At 43.0% G+C, this 19,680-nt stretch overlaps 1 protein-coding gene across 2 annotated transcripts in view; it reads right to left on the bottom strand.

The window, feature by feature from the left end:
* Positions 1-19,459, bottom strand: part of Cdh11 (cadherin 11) — a 159,180-nt gene extending 139,721 nt beyond the window's left edge. The window contains exons 1-2 of one of the 2 annotated variants that reach the window (XM_063278319.1): positions 19,353-19,459; positions 17,401-18,597 (exon numbers count right to left, since the gene is read on the bottom strand). The gene's annotated coding sequence lies outside the window, so the exon portion shown is untranslated. Of the gene's footprint in view, positions 1-17,400; positions 18,598-19,352 lie in introns of those variants that run through there. The other variant, NM_053392.1, reaches the window with a different exon arrangement.
* Between the last annotated feature and the right edge of the window lie 221 nt (positions 19,460-19,680).

Genomic DNA, 19,680 nt, shown 5'->3' with positions numbered 1-19,680 from the left:
TACTATGTGTCAGGAACTGTTAGAATCTGAAAAGCTTGCAAAGGCTCATGTGTTGAAGCCCTGATCCTCAATGCATCACTCTTTTGAGAGGGGGCTTTGGGAATATGAATGAATCATGAGGACTCTGATTTTATCAGTGGCATAATTCACCCATTGTTTGCTAATTACATGCACTATAGGCAGGTGATAGAAACTTAGAGGTTAGGACTGAAGGAAGTGATTCCCAGGAGTCTGTACTTTAACCCCTCAATCTTCTATGCACTCTTTATACTTCCCAGCCACTATGAGATGAACAGTTCCATTCACCATGTGCTTATCAGCTTGTTCTACTCACTACTATCCTCGTAACTATGAGACTACAAACTGAAACCTTCAAAACCACAGGCTATATAAACCCCTCTCTGTAATGCGGATCCCTCAGATAGTTTGTCATAACTAGAGAAAGCCAACACAAGTCTTCACTGTACGCTTGCTAGGTGCTGCCTTCACTCTAATTGTATAGATGAGAAAACTCTGTCCAACAGTTGCAGCCTGCACTGAACTCATGGCTGAAGATTATAGTGAGGGAACTGAATACGATTCATTTAAACCCCTTTGTCACTTGAACCTTTGATCAACTCTGTATACACAGCTGAGACTCTCATACTATAACAAAACTGAATGAGATGATAAAACATAAAGCCAAGATCAAAGAAAGATGTGTATCTCTGTTATTGTTATTGTCACAATGGGATATAGACTTTAAACAATTCTGCCCTATAAGCTGAAAAGAAAAGCCTCAAAATATAAAGAGAGATAGAAGTGAATGTTGTAAACTGTGATATCTTAACAGCAAAATAGATAGGGGTCAGTAAATCAGAGAATGGATATTTACAAGTTAACACTTAAACAACTTGTACCCTTGGTTCCTTGATGTTAACTATATAGTAAGTGTATGGATCTGGGGTTTTTCCAGGTCTCCCTTCCAAACTACTTTAAACTTCTAGATTTGCCATTACAGCACAAGAATATATATAAAGCAAAGTATAAGTGTCCTAAGAATTCTGTGATTTTTGTAAAGGTTGGAGGGTTTTATTTTGTTTGCTCTTCTAAGGAGCCTAGGAGGCACTGGGGATTAAGAGATAGAAATAAATACAGAGGGAGATTTAAGGAAATCTCTCAGCTGAGATGAGCCCACAGCAAGAGTCCCTAAGAGTGTCATAGAGGATATAATGGGGACTAGCAGACTAGAAGATCTCCATCTGTACACCCTACAACACAAAGGACCCCCACAGGGCAACAGTCAAATCTCTGTAGCAACCCACACTGGCACTGGCACCTCTGTATACATAATTATTATGACAAATGACGTTTTTGTTCAATTTCATGTGGAAATTAAAGTTAAATTAGCACATTGCCCCATATTTGAGGTCATGTGACTGTTATCGTCAGTGCTCCTTGGTAGTAAAGCCAGCTGTGCCTTGAAAGGAGGAGGAGCAATACAGGTGGCTCCACTGTGCTCAAAATTGCTAGGCTCTGAATCCAAATCAACACAAAAAAGTTTGGACCATGAGATACAATCAGTGTCAGGTCCTCAAAAGGAAACCATCTTCTAAAAATATTTGGTGGTTTAAATGATTTTCTGTGCAAATGTAAAATCAGGAAGACAAATACCTGAATTGTTTGGGTAATCTCAGCAACAAGCAAGCACGAGTATTTCTCCAAGATTAATACTATTCCAATGTATTTAATGACTTCCTACTCTTGTTCATAAATCTTTAACTTTCTTTGTTTCAAACACCGTTCACTTACATGAGCTTGGTGACATATTTAGGAGGCTTCAGGCAGAGCTGAGAATTAAATCTGAGTATCCAATGGTCTGCTATTCATTTAGCTCTTTGTTTTGTTTTGTTTTTTATCAAAATAAAAATATGATGCCAGCAAGCTGGATTAGGAACAGAATGTGTAGTCAAGCAGGACACAGCAACATCTGTCTATGTGTACATTTTAAGCAGAATGTAGCTGTTCTTTTCCATGCTTCCCATATAGTTTGCAATCTAGTCTTCTACAGCAGAAATGTGAATCCAGGCAAGGTATGTTACTTATTGGACACAGTTGGTTGAAATTGAAGGGCATGATAAAGAGATATATCCAATGGTATACAAAGAGAACAGACCAAGAAACATAAGATTATGGTAGATCAAAGCACAAAGCATAGACATCTGGTGCCTTTGTTGATTTGTGCAAATCTCTGCCGCATGTTTACAATTATATTAGTTTTGAAGTGATTTCTTGGAATGTCAATTTCAGTTCTGATGCTTCTTAATGCACTCCTGAAATCCAATTTAGATTATTTATTTGAATACATTAATGAGTTTTTGTCTCTACAAAAATTTACAACTCCTAAAATGTGACTTCCTTCTCTATCGTTCAGATGGATCCCATCACAAGTCTATAGCAAATACTGAGGGATCAAAACTAAGTGCATGTGTCTTCCTTCAACAACTCTTACAGCACACTGTCAACTCCGAGTATGAAATGCATACTGTGGTGTGACACTCTTGGTGGCATCCTCCTTTCATTATGATTGGGCTGGACAGAATCTGAAACTTCAGGACAGAATATGAATCTTGGAAATACAACTTCTTACTGTCTAACACTTCTTTTTAAAATATTTAAGTTGTGTGAACACATCCCAGAAAACATAACACTCTGTGTCATCTTTAAATCACCCTAAGTGGGGATGGTGCCAAGAACACATCAATCCTAGATGTAAGTGGGAATATCACAAGGAAAAGATTCCCAAATCATTTCAGTACTGAATTTAAGTCCTCTAATAATCCATCTCAGGCTCTTATTGTAAGTCTATGAGGAAAATAAATGAAATAAGTTACAGAAGGTCCAGTTTCAAGCACTGATTAAAGAACTTCATAAGGATCCATGAATGATCAATAGTAAATCTCATGAATCAAACAGTAGAAACATCTTAAATCTCGTGTCTATAACAAATAAAGTACAAAACACAGGAACTCTGGGCTCTCCACTTTTCAACTATGTAACAAAACGAAAAGTTATTTGGCCGTCCCTAATCTTATTTTCCACCTTTTATAAATGGAGATAATTACAGTTTCTACCTCATTGAGGTTGTACTAAAGATGGATAGAAGTAATTCATGGAAAGTGCTGAGCATGGCGTGTTCATTTTAGCTGTTACAATAATGCTTCAGTCAATATTGAGCTTCTCCACCAAGGTTCTCCTCATGCAGACTTCATTCCTTACAGTTTTGCTTCTTCCTATTATTTTTTATCTATTCTTGTCCTGGCATTACTTGACAGGAACACTTGACACTCCCCTGTTTAATATCTTTAAAATAATCTTCCCAGGATTTAAGGAATAATAGCTAAAGCCTTGAAGTTGATATTCAGGTATGGCTTTCAGAAAGGGTTCTAAGCTTGGGCACCATTACTCACAAGAGACACCTACTCTGTTCAGACAAACAGCTGTGCATTCACATCCTGCTACTTTGCTCTGAGTGTCCCCTGCCATTGAATCCTAAGATGTGAGGGTCAGCAAGAACTATGTCAAATGGTTTCTGAATAGAGATTTGAAAGTCAGATTATTTTAGAGCTGGACAGTCCCCAAAATACCACTTTACAGATGAGAAAACTGAGGTCAATTGGCTTTCCATGGTCAACGAGCTATTTATCAGCAAAGCCTTTACTGCATTGCTGGTCTGCCTCCAGGGAAGGAACCTCAGAGCATCCTATTAGGAAAAATATTTGTCAGCAATTGGCCATAAACTTGCTGACAAGTGATCTTTGTCCATTTGTGAGAAATGGGGCAGAAGGTGTGCACCTAGTAAGAAAAGAGCATAAGGCTTGCTTTCCTGTGTTGCTTACATCTCAGGATTACAATGCAGGAAGTTATGAGAGGAGGGAAGCAATGGGGAGAGGGCTTCTGAATGATTCCTTGTGATCTCAGCTGTCATTTACTTCAAACAAATATAGTATCTCTGGCTGGATTTGGTCCTAACTAATGCTTCCAAGTATGATGGTGAGATTTACTGAAGTTAGAGAATTTCTGAGATGTTTACAGTCAAGATGACAATGAAATAAACCCAAGAATCAACAATGCATTACTTTGAAGGGAAGTGTGCCTGGTGCTAAGAGCTAAACTGTAATGTTTCTCTAAGATAATAATTCTTAGAGTGACACTTCATTTATATAGTGCTATTTAGCTCTGTAAAAAAGTGATAATGAAAAATGAAAACTATGACTTATACCACAGCTGTGTCTATGTACCATGTATATATAGGAGAGTGAGGTGGCACAAGACAAACATCTGTTTACTCTGCATGAATTTTAGAGGAAAATGTTATGAGTTAGAATAGTCATAAATGGGCAAACATCCTGGAATAGTATGGAGCAAATCCTAGAAGGCATTTCATTGCGTGCCCACCACATACTCACCCAGTTTCATGAAGGGGAATTGTCAGCTACTTAGGGCCAACGTAGAGGCTGTCACAGTGCTCAGAGAAATGCAGACTGCTCTGTCCAGGAGCTGAGATGTGATTCGAATTACTTCTCCATTCTGAGGACAGTCCACTTTCATATGCTCAACAATGCCACAGAATCCCTATCTATTCCATGACTTAGGACTTTTGCAATGACTTACAAGGCTCAAATCATTTTCTCCAGATAATTTCCCTGTCCTTTGCAACAAACACTGTCTAACAAAAGTAAGTCTCTTATACTGCTTCCTCTAGGAAAACTCTGGAAATAAAAACTTTTCAACTGAGCTCTATGGAGATGCTCTGCTAAAGTTCTAACATCTGATGCCACCTATAATTGATACTCAACCTAAGTCAAAATGATGTTTAAGGAAGTTTCTTGGTGTTCCATAGAGTGCTGGGTGTTCTATACCCAGCACTCTAAGCACCCTTCCAACAGAAAACAAAAGCCAAAAGTCTCACCTAGGTATTGCAGTAAGCTCATTCCTCACAAAAACCAAGAAACGTGGAGGAAATGCAGCATTTGGGGTTGTTTAGTCGAAAGCAATAAAAACAAACTCACGAACTCTACATGGCACAATTCTGGCAGGAACACTAGAGTAAAAGGTGTTGGAAACCACCAGCAATTGCAGAAGAGTGGAGAATAAGAGCTATAGACCAGATCCTAACATAAAAATCAGTGGATATAGACACCATAGCTATCCTTTCCATAAATGAAAGTCCACCGCTACAGAGACCTTTGCTGTATCACTACTGTTATAACGGAAATGATCCTTCATCAACAATATCAATAACTGTCTTGTCCTCAAATCTCTTACACCCCCCATCTTCCCTCTCCATCATCTTTTCCTCTTCCTTTCTCTATCTTGCTTTCTCTGTATTTGTATATACAATATATATTGAATATAAAGAAGTTGGGACTGAGTTGTTGCTCTGGCTACCACAGAAACTAGTAAAAAGCACTTTCTGGTCATTTAAGACGGCAAGAAGAAAGAAGTTTCTTTTTATAGGAACTTTTACAGGAGTTTATTCTCCAAACATTGAGAAGTGATTCTGTGACCAAGTAGAAGATCAGGCAAACAAAGCTCTAAATGTGAATCATGAAGAATGAGTTACAGGGAGAAGGTATTCTTCTGGAATACTGGATCACTCAGTTCGAAGTCTTGAATGATTTAACATGACTCTAGCCCTGCTTGCATCTGGATATCTCTAAGTTATTTTTTTTTCTTTAGTCTTTTTTTTTTTTTGGTCAACGGATGTTGTTAAACTGACTCAAAATATGAGATTAACAAGGATGACAAATATTCTGCATGACAGAATTAAGCTTAAAAATATTTGCTGTACCAATTAAATGGACACCATGCAACTATGGAATACAATGGTGACTGAAATAATATACTGTCATTACATGAACCACATAAAGAATTTTTATGTCTTAATACAACTTTGTATCGGAGCCATCTTATAAGTTTGATCAGTGCATGATAGACAAGTGGAAAAGTATAAAAATATTACTTAATTAAAAGGAAGAAATGAATGAAAGAAAATGAAAAGAATATAAGAAAAGAAAAAGAAAAGAAAGAAAACAGACTACTTGCACAACGGGCAGATCTCCGGGCTAGGATTTTAAGTAAGTCAGCCTGGTTTTAGAGCTTATACAGCTCAGAAAGTGCCTTATCATGCCTTACATGCACACGGACAGGTGGGGAAATGTGTCTCAACAGCACTACATAAGGAAAAACAAATAAACAAATAAACTGTGGAGCAGAAGTCCTCTGGGTGATATGTCTGGCAATAAAAGCTAATGTAATGTAGCCTCAGGCTGCAATAAAAGAAGTGTATAGAAGAGAGCTGATAATCTACAGTCTAGCCGCCTGGATTTCAGTCTGCAATCCTCTTCTGTGTAGAGGTTTGGAGGGAAAAAAGAATGGGCTGTGTAATCTGGACATGTGGAGATTGGAAGAAGCCATCCTGGAAGGTAAATAACAAATAGTCATAGCATGGAAGACGAATTCCTACCATTCTACACGCCATCAAATTCAAAGAACATAATCTTCAAAGTGTCTGAATTTGGCTCAACATAATGAAGTATTTCTAACAGTGGCATATGTCAATGTGCCAATGGTATTTTTTTAAGGCACAGTAAGTTGCACATTAGCAAGGGTATCACAGCATTTCTAGGGTGTGATAGGAAAACAGGACCACCTACTGGCACAGTGCTTTAGTTTAGACAACCTCTAGGGTCTGTTCCTAACATGCAGGCCTTCAATTGCATCATACCTTCTGAACCCCATCTTTGCACATTGAGCTGGAAGTGTCTTGCCCTTTCTTAAGCCCAATGTGCTAATGTCTCCTTCTTCTCTATCACTGACTACTGCAACCTCAAGTTTTATAGAGGACACTGACTACTTTCTGAATTCTGGACAGTATCAACCCACTGAGAAAATGTTGTTGTGATTTTTCAACAACTGTATGTTCCACTCACAGCCCTTGATGACAAAGCCATTTGTATTACGACAGCTCTTTACAGATGTGACACTTGTGGTAAGTAAATTAAGGTCACTACTATAGCTTGCATTTTGACTGCTCCCATTGCTTCTAACACACACACACACACACACACACACACACACACACACACACACACACACTTATGTGTGTGTCACTTTCCCTAATGTAGTGTTATGGAGAAATAAAGGAAACTCCAATAGATAGGTCCTAATTGGAGGTCTTCATATCATTGTCGGTGTACCCTTGATGGGGACTGTCTGACCCAGATCTTTTCCCCCCTTCTTTTTGTTTCCTGATAATGAAGCAAGATGTCCCCCAACCCATGATTCACTTCTCAACCCCATAGGCTGCTTGTCATAGGCCAAACTGAAAGAACCAATCCATCATAGCTTGATTAAAACTGTGAGTCCAAATACATTTTCTCCATATAAACAAATCACCATTAGTACAACATGTTAGTGATAGGAAGCTGTGTGTCACAAGTAACATTCTCAGTTTATCCTCAATAGAACTACGGAAAGGAAAGAGCCTGGGGGGAGGGGGGAAATCACTACACAGCAGGAAAGAGTTAAAGGCTAAGACCCAAAAAGGCCAAGACCAATTACAAAATACTATTGAATAGCATATCCAATTGACTGCCCCCACCCAGTGTAGGGTGGGGAGGCAGGAACGGGGGATTGGTTGGGAAGGGGGAGCACCCTTATAGAAGAAAGGGGAAAGAGATAGGGGATCTTATGGTTGGAAAACTGGGAAAGGGAATAACATTTGAAATGTAAATAAAAAATATCCAATTTTTAAAAAATTGACAACAGACTCCCATGTAAGAATCATGTAAATTATTTCAGCTTAGCTGGCCACGGATGTGACAGGCTGTATGTTTCTTTAGACAGCCTTGAATTAAGTAATGTTTTAAAAAGCACCAGATCACTAGTACATATGTTAAAATTATTTTTTAGTTAAATACCCTCACCATGCCCCCCCCACACATACACATGCAAACATTGCACGCATGTGGGCTTGTCTAAATGCCCTTGACTTTTGCTTATAGATAGGGAAAAGGGATTGTGTTAAGAGCCAAGGCAACTCACTTCATGGTCAGTAGGGGTTCTACTGTCTGCTCTGGAATTTCTAGGCGATTCTGGATTCTCCTGTGGATGGTTCACCTCCTCTAGGAAGGCCAACTGGAACAGTGGATGATTTATGTAGTGATTTCATACATCTGACTTCTGAGAGTACTATTTGATAAAACCAAGTCCTCAGACTTCACTACAAGAAAGAATCCTCCTATTCAGCCACAGTGATCAGAGTGCAGCAGGCACTGGTGTCCCTTTTGTCAGATTTCAGGAGTGAGGTGGCAGAAGCGGATGAAAGATGATCAGAATGGAAAACCCGGAAGCCGTATCTCGTCAGTTTGGTTAAACATTGAATGACAAGGACATCCCAACAGGGTAGACAAGCTTTGGTGTCTGGTGCCTAGATGTGAATCCCAGATCTGTGTGTTATCTGCTCCAGGATCCCAGAAATGAATGTTTTCTCTCCTTGTGGGATGTGATTATCCTCTTTCAGTGCTTTTATGGGTAGGAAGTCAGAGAGTGCATGGAATCCTTCTTTAGCATAATACCACACTGACTAAGTGCACAATAAATGCTGTAGTTCAACTGTTATGGGAAACCAGTTTCTAATATCTGTAAGACTGTCAGGAAAGATGGACATATGCTGGGAAACTAAATATAAGTTCCCGGGAAGAAGTTACACAAGGTAACACCTCCTTCATTAGACAGAGCTTTTTTTCTTTTACCTTTTCACTTTACATGCCATTCACTCACTGCCCCCCTCGTGCTCACCCCCTCCCACAATCCTTCCCCTACTCCCCGCACATCTCCTCTGAGCTGGTGGGGTCCCCTCTGAGTATCCCACCTCCTGGCACATCAAATCTCTGTGAGGCTAGGGGCATCACCTCCAACTGCTAGACAAGGCTGCCCAGCTAGAACAGAGAGAGAGAGCGTTTTAACGGACAAAGCTAATGAATCACCTCCTGCTTTCCAGTTTCCCTGAGAGATGGTTAACAGGCTGCCATCCTTGAGACATTTAGGATGCTTGTAAGATCATTGTCAAGAAGAACCCCTGCTGAGAAGAATTAAACCAGAAACCCTTGGAAGCTCCTTTTATGGAAAAGGTTTGGGACTGCACGGGGTACCACAGTCACATGACTAACTCATATTTTCTGTAGTACATTTTGTCCACGATTAGTAGGAAGGTCCAGGCATTTGACACACATCCCACGTAGTAGGAAACTGCAGAACATTGGGACTCAGAGTAGATTTGCAAACTTAGCCTCAAGTGTCTTAAGTTTCCCTGAGAGGAATCTCTCTGCCTTCGTTAAACAGTTACTAATCCTAGCTCCTATAGATGCTATATAGGATTATAGAGAGATGGTGTCAGCACATGGCACATAGTAGGATCTCAAAAAATGACCTTCTCTGTTAATCTCCATTACCAGGTGAATGCAGGAGGAAAGGGTTGGATAGAACACTGGCCTAGGACAAGAACAGGTGCCTGACGGAGGCTGCAGATAGGAAGCACCCAGACAGCATGGAGGGCTCAGGAGCTTGCAAAGCACAGGCTGGCTGAGAAACAGTGTGTAAAAATGGTTGGGAAACCAATAAGGGATGCGAAGAGAGTGAATCCCCCTGGATTTTTTAATCTAGAAATCAAGTCGTTGTGTTCTTTTCTGGGTCCATTATAGACAGACATCACCGAGTGGGGCACAAACTCCTTCAGCGGCTGTCTCTTCAGGGGTTAAAATTGTCACTGTGCAAGCCCTTTGAAATCCCAGACTACATTTACCTGAAAAACAAACAGGAACAGTCTTGAAATTGAGACGATTTATCAAGAGACTAATTATCTTTTAAGCTAGTCTGGAATAGTAATGAGCCGCTTTTACACGAAAGCAGACCCCTGATGGATATCAGCAAATCACATGCTCCGGCAGCGTTCCCAGGAAGACGTTACTTCAGGGTAACTCCCCACAGCAACCCGTATGTGAGAGGAATGAGCGGTGGAAAGGCTTACAAAGGTATAAAGGAGGCCTGGCCCCTTTAAAAGCAGTAACTATCTCTAAAATCTCTACTGCCTCCTGAATATTCTAAATGGAAGAAGGATGGCTCACTTAAACACATGAAATCATTCAAAACAGGCAGGCGCTAACAAACACTCCATCACTTTACTGAGAGATGCCCCAATCTACAGCAAAGATTTACATCTAATCATTGAAAGTAGGAGCTGCTGACTGTCATCATTAGTCTAGAAAACCAAATCCCAGTTCTGTGTGTGGGGAAAGGGCTGTATGGATGCATGCAGGCACATGCAGGAGCACAAGCCCAAGGACCCAAGGACACATGTGCACATGCCTGAGAAGGCCACAGACAACTTTAGACACGTCACGTGTCATCTACCTTGTTTTGTGAGGGGTCTCTCATTGAACCTGGGGCTCACTGATAAACCAGGCTGGCTGACCAGAGAGCCCCAGGCATATTTGCCTGTTTCCACCTCCTGGAACTGGGATTACAAGTGCATGCCACTGGCATTTCTAGGGATTGAACTCAGGTCTTTTTGCTCAGCAAGTCTTTTGATTGACTGAAGAGTCTCTCCTCAGCCCCAGGCTTTGCTTCTGCAGTCAGTGGCTTCAGTGTTTATTGGAGTGCAGTAGGCATTGGGTTCAACCTGTTTTTTCCTTTAAAACAATCCCAGAACACATACAGAGGTATTATTATAAGGTCTGTTTATATTTTTGTTTGTTTGTTTTGCTTTTTCAGAACAGGCATCTGAGTCTTCACATAATTTGTGGGTTAGTTTTCACTAGATATCCATAAACAAAGAAATTTCAAATGCAGGATACTTAAAGTTCTGAAAAGATGTGGGTGGGACTAGGATCAGCTAAAGTATGTGTTCTTCATAAAGGCCATGTATGGAGATTTAAAAAAATCCTGAGTAGTCAAAATCAATAATACTTAATGCTCTATTTTAAAGTCAAAATTACTGGAAAGGACCTGGAGAGATGGTGCAGTGGTTAACAACACTTGCTGCTCTTATAGAGAACCTGGGTTCAGTTTCCAGCACTGACGTGGCAGCTTACAGCTCTCTCCAATACCAAATGACCCCATGCCTTCTTCTGTCCTCCATGTGTGCCAGGAACACACATGGTATACATACATACAGAGGAAGCATACACACACACACACACAATGAATGGATAAATATTGTTAAAGAGTACTGGAAAAAGCCCTGATGAAGAAAAGACAATTTTTTAATAAGGGCAGGTGTAACCATACAAATGAATGCCTAAGTTCATCCTCCTCATCCTTATTGGGGCCGTGCTGCTGAGCACGGCTACTGCCATGTTTAAATAACTGGGCCAAGCTTCAGCAATGATAAAAACCACCCCAACTCTTTGGGCAAAATGTTTCCAAAGACCACAGTGAGTGCCCACAGTTTAGTCATCAGAGCCAATCACACCAAACTTATTAATATCTTGAAGTATAATCTAGCATTGATAGCCAGGCCTCTTCTCATATTCTTGATTCACTGCTGGAACACAAGGAGAACTGGAAACAGATCTCTCTGTGTCTGAAATTAAGACCAGGGAGGAGCCATCCTACCACTGAGCTTGCACTTACAATTAGATCACCATTATATGGAGGGTGACACTGGGCCTGAAGCCATTCCTTGTAAAAAGAACTGAACAGTGAGAGATGAGTTTAATGTGTAAAAGTCACTCCAGTGGAATGGATCAGATCAGGAAGTAAAGGCTTCTCGCCATCTGCAACAGCACAGAGAATCTGATAAGAAAGCAGTGTTCATTCACAAATACTCTTCAAGGAATACACAGTTACAGAAGACACACAGCAATGCCCTGCTCCCTAGCAGGAGAACCATTTACAGAAACTTCCAGGCTCAGCCCTCAAAATGTTCTACCTGGAGACATTGGGAGATATAGGAAAATAAGAGAGAACACTTTATAGCTAGGTGATTTTTCTCTCATGCTCTCACTGATTTCTTCCCCTAATTCATCTCGTCACCCTTAGATTCCTCTCCCATTTTACGTCCTAAGGTACCAAATTCTGTCTGCCTGAGCTGAAATCTTCGACTGACTGCTATGTTATAGAAATACAATTTCTCTCTGAAAGTATCCTAGATCTCAACAAATGTCCTCCAACCAAACCAAATGACAGTGAAAATTGGTCTACAGTTCTAATGTGCATTATACATGAGCCCTTAAAGTGTAAAATCACCGTTTCTCTAAAAGTTAAATCAACTGTCTGGTGGTGAGTGAGCATCGGTTTACAAAGCACTTCATCTTACTTTCCACTAAGTGACTTAATAGTCACTCCCATAATCCATTTGCATTGATCCCATCTTCATCAAATGTCCACAAATTCCAACACAGCTCAGAGCTGCTAAGAATTCTACTGCTGAACAACCAGGGAAGCAACTCTATTCAGTTAAACAAAATCCACATAAGACAGTACTTATTCTTGATCGAGCTTTCCTCTTAATCATTACATAGCATTAGTTCATTCAATTTTCTGAACTTTAACAATTACACCATCAAACAGTAACAAATAATAAGTTTCTACAGCCCAAAATGTGCTGCTTAATCATGAACTATCCTTTCCATATCACTGAAAAAGGAAATTTAAAAAAAAAACAAAAGCCTCAATGATTAAACTTCAGTGTTTGAGGGCTAAACATGGATTAAATTTGACTCCGTGCTAAAGTTAGGTTTTATAGGGCAATATCAGGAATGATTTAAGTGTAATAGTATAATATAGCATTTACTGCTATATTATAACTGCATGCTCCAAAGTGTTCACCAAAAATTAAATTGCAGTTATTTTATTTATTTGTTTGTTTGTTTTGCACATCGCAAGTAACGTGCCGATGTCTTTAAAAATCTCTTGAAAGAATGTAATGTTATTACAGACACCTCAGGAATACTCCCCTCCCCCACCGCTAGTTCATCCCATCCTCCTCCCAGAATCAAAATGGGCTTCCTACCACAAACAAATAAAAGTAATATCATCCATCCATCCGTCCATTCGTCTGTCTGTCTGTCCGTCCATACATACATACATACGTAAGTACGTACGTACATACATACATACATACATACATCTGGCACAGCTGCCTCTATGAGAGCTAACCTTAGTTATCATTTGCTCAATCCCAATCCCCAGGCTTTGTCTCTGGTAAAGTCAAGTCACAAAATTTCCCAACTTTCTAGCAAAGTCCAAAGATGAAAGAAGAGACTGCAGGTAATAAGTCCTCCCACTTGAAAGATGCTCGAGCACACAATCTACGGGAGCAGAGCCTGAGCGGCCGAGACAGGAATCTGGCCTCTCCGCAGAGGGTGCAGACAAGACTAGAAACAAAACTGCTTTTCATGGTGCCCTCAAAAGCAGAGGGGCTCCAAGTCGAAAGTTGGAGAAGGTCACCATTGCCCTCTAGTGGCCAAAAGTGCAATCTTCCGCAAAGGAGTCCATTTCCATGGACGCACAAGGCCCTCAATGTCAGTGCAAAAGTAAAGTAGAAAGATGTTTAGTTACCCTCCTCCACTCTGTTCGTTAGTCCTTCCTACATAAAGAGGCGACTCTAGATGACCATCCCAGTAATCCTGATGGACCAGTGAACTCAGATGAGGAAATTAAAATGTTTCCAACTTTCACCTGTTTTTCTTTTCTTCCTCCAATAAACTCGTAAATTTTGTAATCTTTTCCATTAAAAATTAACTTACAACTTTTTATAAGCTAGATATCATTACATATTTCCGGAGCATTAACTTCGATGTGTAATCATTGACCTCTTCAAATTCTAAATAAAATGTTAGCTCTTGATAGATTAGCCAACTTCTAATGAAGTAATGACTAATTTCATAAAGGGGAAATTCACTGCATGTATATTTTGATGCATTAAAATCACTCTCTAGTGAACATATAAAGTTATATGTATATTTTTAATGAAATACTTAGAAATTCATAGTGATCCTGTGGAACTGACTATGCAAGAAAAAAGTCCACACCTTCCCTCAACACCATGAAGTGTATTTTATAATTATTAGTCAATAAATAAGTATGCTATAATCAAAGTATTAGAGAGTCGATGCTGAAAATAAGCTCAAATAAATATAGCAGATTTTCGAGCTTCCAACACAAAAACATTGGGTATGAAGACTAAAATCAAATGTGTAGCCCTTGTTTAGGTGGTTTTGAAAAATATAGATTTACATATAATAGACCAAAGTTTATGTAGATTGTCTGCTTCCTAGGTTATTGGCATTTATAGAAAAGGTTTCAAGACACTCAGGGCATGTGGGAGTGTAGTTTTTGTGATTGTAAATCAAGCCATGAAGTCAATGTCATGGTGATTCCCATATGAGGGTCTCCAAACCTGAATCCTGACAAAGCAGCCATGTAATTCTATTCAACGTGAAGGAAAAACCATGAATTATGAAGACATGTGCATTAAAGGGGCATGAAATTGATCCATATTCCCCCAAATGATGACATAGCTCTCCAACTCTGCACCCTCCTCCCACAAATAAACATTCTGAAGCCACCACAGTAAATGGGGAAATATGAGTTCTGTGCCATAAAAAAGAAAGAAAATAGAGCTGTAGCTTTTACTTTTTTCAAATTAACAAAAGATTGCATCTTAATTGAAAATAGAATTTAAGTTTCCAGTAATTTGCTGTGGTGCACTGATAAGCGTTCTGAACATAATGTAAATTCTGGAGTGTTATCAAGATGGTCCAATGTTTCCACAAGAACTATTTTAAGGTTTGCTTGCTTTCTTTCCTTCTTTCTTTCTTTCTTTCTTTCTTTCTTTCTTTCTTTCTTCTTTTTGCTTTTTTCCTAATATGCAGTAAGTCTACGTTAAACAAATGTCCAAGTACAGCCTCATGAGATCATCCCATTCCCATTCTTCCTAATTATTTGTTCATACTCCCCCCCAACACACACACAGACACACAGACACACAGACACACAGACACACAGACACACAGACACACACACACACACACACACACACACACACACACACACCGGGGATGAAGATATTCTCTCTCTCTGTCTCTGTCTCTCTGTCTCTCTGTCTCTCTCTCTCTCTCTCTCTCTCTCTCTCTCTCTCTCTCTCTCTCTCCCCCTGTCTCCATATAACAGCCTAACCAGGATATATAGACTTTGAACTAAAAATAATGTCAGTAACCATTGGTTGCTACTAAAGAAAAAAGTATAGACTCCCAGGACTTCAATCTGTTTGCTGGGATGCAATACCTTTTCTCAGAAAGCAAGATGCAAACCCCATTTCCACACAGCAAAGTTCCCTGGCCTCTGTGTGGTCTCTGCTGAGTGCAGCTCGCATTCCTTTGTACTAGGCCAGATAGATGTTTTGCACGGAGGGTTCGAATTCCAGGACCTAACTGGCCAACCCTAAAACTTCAAGAGTCAGAGATTGTTTAAGGAACTTAACATGCCTGTGGCTTCAGGGTCCCTTTAGTACTGGCCACAGCTATGTTCCTTTGTTTTGCAACTTTTATTCCTTTGTTCTACTAAAAGACCAAGCTGCCTGCAGCCAGGGTTGAGCATCCCTTCTAGATTCTGGGACTCTGTCTCCTTGATCACCAGAGAAAACAATTCCAACATTATTGAAATGAAGGTCAGTCCCTTCTCTTTTTCTCGGCTACCCTTAAAGGCGCTCACACACAGCTCAGCCTCACCAATATGCTGATGCGCTGCGAAAAGGTCCTCGATCCTGAGAACACAATTGTAGACCGGTCCCCAGAAAATACAGACACCCCGCAAATCCCTGGACGTCTGTTACAAACCCTACAGATAAGGAAATTGATCTATCCTCTCGCCAGATTATTTATCATTGCTCTCTGTGATTAAACAGAAAACTTACTGCTTCCTAGTCCATAGACAAGAACGATCGGAAAAAATAGGAAAAGATTCAGGAGCCATCCTTAAAGATTCCTTGAGGAAGAAAATGAAGGGGAGACTTTTAAGAAATCTCTACCCTCCTGCAGTGCCAGGCTTTCATTAACAAACCCACTCCCAGCCCTCAGGGACGACCCTTCGTCATGCAGAAATGGCACCGTTAAATAATTAGAAGATGCAATTTCTTCATTGCAGTGCGATAGCCCGTGAGATTCCAGCTGCATTATTAACAAAAAGCAACAGGGCTTCTTCCAACATCTAGCGAACCTTTCACCCGCGGAAGGCAGGAGTGCGGAGCCCGGGCGAAATTCTGGCCTTGGCAAGAAAGAGAGTAGGAAACTGGACCAGCAGCCTCCTGGGTCCCACTTTCTCCAGGGACCCATATCATCCCAGAGCGAAGAGACCCTGCCTTAAAAAGGCTGGGTTTCACAAGGGGAAAAGGATACTCCCGCCGCCTCCCCCCTCCCGGTCGCTTCTTGCTCTTCCTACACCGGGGCAGGGAGGCCAAGCTCAGGGAGGGAGGCCGAGCGTGCGGAAGCCGTGGAGGCTTGGAGCGCTCTGAGAGGAGGCGCAGGCTTTCCGGTAAGGTTTGATTCTCAAAGTTAGCATTGACCCTGGAAAGCTTACTCCAGTCCAAACCAGAGCCTACTCGGAGTCCGAGCCGCTCGTAGACCATCCCCTGCACCGCTGGAAGCTTAGGAAGGGTGACTGGAGCCCCCGAAGAGGCGGGAGCTGGAGGACTAGCTCGCACCTCAACCCGGGCCTCACAGCCGCAGTCCACAGACCCCAACCCACACTATCAAAGTGCCGCCAATCGCTGCTCTCTCCCGGCTGCCTACTGTCTTTGGGGGTTTCTACCGTACTCTCTACACCGGCACCCAGTCCAGGGGAGCTCTCTGAGAAGGCACCGGAGGACCCCACTCTAGGAATCCCACAGAGAGCGATCTTGTCTGGGGAACAAGCGCAGCGCGGGCGGATGGGCGGGCGGGCACCGCACAGGGGTCGACTTTCCCTAGAGACATCACGGGAGCAGTCTGCGTGTCCAGAGCACAGCTCTGCAGTTCCTTGCCCCAACCCAAAGCAAACCCCCTGTGATGAAGCCATGGTGCAACAGCCCCCCATCCCGGGGGTGGGGGACCAACACATCAAAGAACCGGGGAGCGCACATCTGGCGCCTCAAACCCCTGTTCTGCCTGCTCCCACAGCTGGCTGCCTTCTTTTTCTCTTATTTAGCCCCCCATCTCAAAAAAAGCTCTCCTGCTTTGCATTACTGATCTCCATCAGCTAGCAACCTCCCCCTACCGCAGACAGTCTCTCCAGAAGCAATTCTTTTCTCTTTCTGCCTACTCTGAGAAGCCCTATCTAGATGGGGTCTAGGGTCTAGAGTCAAGCCGAGCACCTCACCTGGGGCCCTTGCGGGTGGACGCGACCTCCTGGTCAGCTGTCCCTGGCACTGGGTGAGCACAGCGGTGTCCGGGCCCCGGTCCCAGTCCCAGTCCCATTCACAAGTCGGCGGCTGCTGCGAGCGGCCCCCGCGGCATCTGCTCCTCGGTTCGCGACGCTCCCCTCAACTGGCGGCGGCCGCGGAATGAGCCGCGGAGCGCGCTAGTGGCAGGAATGAGAAACCGGGGGGAGGTGGCGGGCAGGCAGGCGGGTAGGGGGGGAGGAGGAGGGAGGCCGCCGCTGGGAGGGAAAGGGGGGCGGAGAGGAACCGAGGCTGCTAGACACGGAGAATTGGGCCTGGAGGAGGCGATGGATGCCTATCCTGTCGGCGCTCCCCACCCCCCCAGGGGCCCGAGGGATGCAAAACCCAGGAATAGGTGGCCTGGCCGCCCCTCCTGCCCTGGGTCGCAGCGCTCCGTCTCCTGTGGGGACTCAGACAGAGTCTAGAGCGACTGAAGTTGGGCTCGGGGATACACAGCTAATCAGGAAGGGCGACGGAGGGAAGCTGAGGAGGGCTTGAGAGCCCCCATTTTCCTCTGTTCCTGAAATCCGCTCCAACTGGACAAGCTAGGGCCTCCACCGGCCGGAGGATGGATTGGATGGAAGGCATTGTCTAAGTACAGGAGGCAATCGGAAATTAGGGAGCACATTCTATTCTTTATCAGTTAGTCCTCTGAAAATATCTCCACATTGACCACCCCTGCCCAGAGCCCTCTCCCACGAGTCTTCAACACCCCAGCATGTATCCTTTGAGAAATCCGCTTGCAGGGAGAGCGGTGAAGACACTAGAAAGGGGCATTTGGATTCCAAAAGAATAGAGTTTTTCCTCAATGTTTTTCTACCCTATATGCAAAGCCTTCTTTAGGGTCAGCCCCACCAGGACACGTTCCCTGGTTTCTGTTCTGGCCAATTACAAGCAACAACCCCATCCTGCAGTTTCACTTGTTGCCTCCCAGAATGGATGGACACTACAAAGCCCCACAAGACCCCGACGTGAATGCCACTGGGCCAGAGGATGGGCCTATGTGAGGAAATATCCGCACCCTGACTCAGCCTCCTGTTTATATCTCTCCCACAAGGACCCACTACAGCAAAGGATACCCCAACCTGATTGCTGTCCTCTTTAAGCTTTAAAGTGTCTGAGCCGAAGGGCTGGATCTAAAAAAAAGAAAAAAGAAAACCCTGCCAGGGACTGGGCGGGGCACTCAGTACCTAGAGTAGCATGGGGACCCGGCACTGTGAGTGGGGACTAAGAATCCATGCTTCCGCCGGGACCTTGGGTTAAGACAAGTTTCCAACCTGGAAGGTGTTGGAAAGAGCAGAAGCAGAAGTAGAGTTTCCAGTGGGTGAAAGATGAAACGGAATTTCTAGGAGAGTCGCGGTGGCTTGGGAGTAGTGACCTCAGGAAAAGAACAATAAAATGACAAGGGAGAAAGGCTGGGCGATGCAGCAGGAGCAGGAAGATCTAAAGGGGAGTTTAACAGGAAAGAGAAGTTAAAAAGAAAGAGACCACCAATGGAAGAGAGCGCCAGGACCCAAAGCGCACGGGAAGGGCACTTGAAAACCCAGGGAGAACTGATGGGGGTTGAACCCAGTACCAAAGCACTTAGCTACCAGTCCGAGGGACCCGGAACTCTCACATAATCTTTGGTTCTTAGGCTCCTGGAAATGAGATCAAGAACCAAGACGCGGAAAAGACCGCAGTAATATCTGCCCTGTGTTTGCGTTTTCCGCAGCATCTCCAGGTCCCTGTGACACTGGGTGCCGCCCCTACCCCCCACCCACAGTCACCATACTGCTGGAAAGGAAGCGCCTGTCACTCCGTGTAGACGTGGCCTTTAAACTGCCCACTCTTCTGGGAAGGGGGGGCGCGAAGCTTTCAGCTACCCACTTCACTCATCTCCCCACTTAACTCTTCCCTCATTCCGGATCGTGCCCAAAGTTCCAGGCCTCCCACCGCCACCGCCACAACACGCGAACATGCAGTGTAGCTGCTGCTGAGCGCCGGCCAACCACTACTTGTCTGGAGACTGCTGCGAGCTGAGCCTTTTCTACTCGCTCCTCTTGGTGCAGGGACCTAATCCCCTTCTACGACCATTAAGCTAGGTTTTGCTTTCTTCCTGATTTCTTTGGCTCTGTCATTTCATCTGAAGTTGGATCTAAGCCCTAAAACTTTGGGCATGTTCCAAACCGCCACCGGAAGTCCCCACTGTAAAAGAACAAAGGGGCTGCTACCTAATC

The sequence above is a fragment of the Rattus norvegicus genome, chromosome 19 (assembly GCF_036323735.1).
Source record: "Rattus norvegicus strain BN/NHsdMcwi chromosome 19, GRCr8, whole genome shotgun sequence".
In the NCBI taxonomy this organism is placed as follows: domain Eukaryota; kingdom Metazoa; phylum Chordata; class Mammalia; order Rodentia; family Muridae; genus Rattus; species Rattus norvegicus.
Note: the sequence above shows the minus strand (reverse complement) of the source record. Positions and strands in the feature narration are given on the sequence as shown.